The following is a 2,753-nucleotide window of genomic DNA, read 5'->3' on the forward strand; positions in this document are numbered from 1 at the left end:
AGTCCGGGATGGTGATGCTGGGGATGAGCCGGGTATGGAAGGAGGCGTCTCGGTTTCCCATCCTTCTCGAATACGGTTTGAACTCTATTCCTTATGGTATGTCTTGTCTTTCTTGCTGATATGAGTTTGTCTTCTAACTGTTTCTTTTCTTTCAGAGGGGAACGATTTGGAGTCGCTCCTGTACCCGCGGGAAGCTGACGGTCCCGTGCGGGTGGGTACTCGTGCTCTAGACGAGAACGAGTTGCCCATCCTGGAACAAACGGCGGATCGGTTTGTGGAGGTCTATCCGCTGGGCCACGAGATCCTAAGCCACCGGCGGCCAGGCAAGGCGATACTCTATCCTCAACCCCTCAATGATGTACCCGCTGCTGGAATTCCTGACATCCTGTCTTCTTCTGAGGAATCCGCAGATGGTCCTCCGTTGGTGCGGAAGAAGAGGGCTGCCGGCGGGAAAGGGAAGGAGAAGGTGGCCTCCACAGCTGATCCGGTGCTTCTATCTGACACCGAGTCAGATAGTGAAGAGGTGGCGGGGAACCCCGGTGGTGAGAAGACCACTGCTCCGGAGGCTACGACTGTTACCTCCGGAGAACCAACGACGACGACGGTGACCGGCATCAAGAGACCGGCTCCATCGGGCTCGTCCCCGCCCGTCCGTACGTTCAGGCTCAAGAAAACCCGTAAGTACAAACATCCTTATCTTTGTAGATTTATCATTTTATAAATTTATTGAAACACTTATCTTCTTGTGTAGGCGTGGATGTTGACGCATTCCAGGGTGGAGCGCAGAGGAGTACCCCTCCGCCGATGACGGTAGGCTCGGTCAGCCTACCTGAGGCGATGACCCAGGCGCCTGCGCCTGCTTCCGCTGGATCAGTTGCTCACTCCCTTGAGCCGACTGTTCCAGCTGAGATGACGTCACCGCCGGTGGTAAGTGCGATTTTTACAGCATCTTTCACCGAGCCGGCGGTTACGATTGCTGCGGATTCTGCGGCGGCGACCGCGGCGGCGACCACGGCGGCCGCTACTATGCCTCCGCCACCGGCAACGACGGCCGGCCCATCAGGTACGCGCAGGGCTTCTCGCCAATCTTTGTCACCTTCCCATCTGCCCGACCTTTTGGATGGATTTCCCTTAGGTTCAGGCGATGGGTTCGGTGGCTACCGGCCTGTGATCGACCCTACAGGTGCGTAGGGTTCTTTTGGCCTTTATATTTTTCTTCATCTTTTACTAACTGCTTTGTTTCTTTTGTAGTGTCGGATTCCAATGAAGTGTATGTTCCGCGATGGAACATCCGCCGAGGAACAACCCTTCGTACCCCTGTGGAGTGCGTGGAATGGGCTCGCCACGCTGCTCCCCATGGTGCGTTGGGGGAAGCCATGGCTAGCTACCAGGAGGGTAGGCTAACCAATGAGCTTCGGGTTCTCCAGGCCCGGATGCAGTCGCGCGTCGAGCTGCTTTGTCGTGAAAACGACAAGTTGAAAGCAGCTCGCGCCAAGGAAGTATCTCAAGCGCGGGCTCTTCGGGAGGAGAACCAACAGTTGGCCGCAGCTGCTGCGGAGAAGGAGAATGCCTTCAAGGCCCTCGAGGTTGAGGTTCAAGCGCGACTCGAGGCCCGCTCCAAGGCTGCCCAAGCTGTTAACGAACAGCTTCGGCTGGCTAAGGAGACTGCGAGGAACGCAACCGAGAGGGCCACCAAGGCTGAAGCCGTTGCTGAGCCTTTACGCGTGGAGAACGAGGAGCTCAAGGCCAAATTAGAGGCTCTCCAACGTGCTCATGATGCCTTGGCGATGGAAGATGCCAAGAAGCTCCAAGAGATCCTGGACCAGAGGGGCGTGTTTGACCACACCGAGCGGAAGCTTAAGGGCGTTGAAGAGGCTGCTGCAAAGGAAGTGCTACTTGCCAACCTTAACAGAAGCGAAGCCGAACGCGCCCGCACCCAAGCTCAAGCCGCCCTCCAAGAAGCTCTGGTTGCCAAGGAATGGCTTCTTCGAGAAGCGTTGTCTCAGGTATGTTTAGCTTTACGTCTTCACGCTTTCCTTTGTACATAGAAAAGGTGTTTGACACTTGTATTTTCTTTGTAGGTTGTGCATCGGGTCTTCTCAGAGACTACTTACGATGATGCCATGAGCGCAGCCCTCAACGCTTCTCATGAGAATGGGGAAAAGGCCGGCTTCCTGCTTGGTCTAGGGTTCGTTGAGAAAGGCGTCCCGCCTTCCAACTTCCCTTTGTTCGATGTGGACACCGAAGCTGCATATGACCAAGCGGTGAACCAATATGCCGCCTTCCCGCATCCGGTGGTGGACAAGGTGAAGGAAGTCGCTGCTGCTGATGATGGACTTGCTATCCTCAAGGCTTTCCTTGAACCGCCACGCTCTACTGATGGGGCGGGTCCAAGTGGAAGTGGTCCTGAAGCTTGATTCTGAAGATCCCTTCCCGCTGCTAGGATAGACTAGATTTTGTTTTGTAGGCGGGTAGTTACCCGGCCATTCTTGTAATATATCTTTTGTGAAATACAAATCTTTTTGTGGATAAGACTGTTATTTCCTTTGGGTTCATTGCTTTATAAACCTTATATGACTTGCATACTTAGTTTAAATTAGCGATTTCCCAAGTGTTTAGAATAAGTTAACCTTGAATGTGGCTGACAGTAGGTTGAAGTTTTGCTTCCCCCTTTGTGAGTGTGCGGATAGGACCGGCACTTGCACTTGGTAGGATGGCTAAACTCTTCCCCTTTAACTGTCCTGCGTGAAGGT

Source organism: Bidens hawaiensis, unplaced genomic scaffold, assembly GCF_021521415.1.
Source record: "Bidens hawaiensis isolate Kalapana, Puna unplaced genomic scaffold, B.hawaiensis_p1.1 tig00000780_1, whole genome shotgun sequence".
Classification (NCBI taxonomy): Eukaryota; Viridiplantae; Streptophyta; class Magnoliopsida; order Asterales; family Asteraceae; genus Bidens; species Bidens hawaiensis.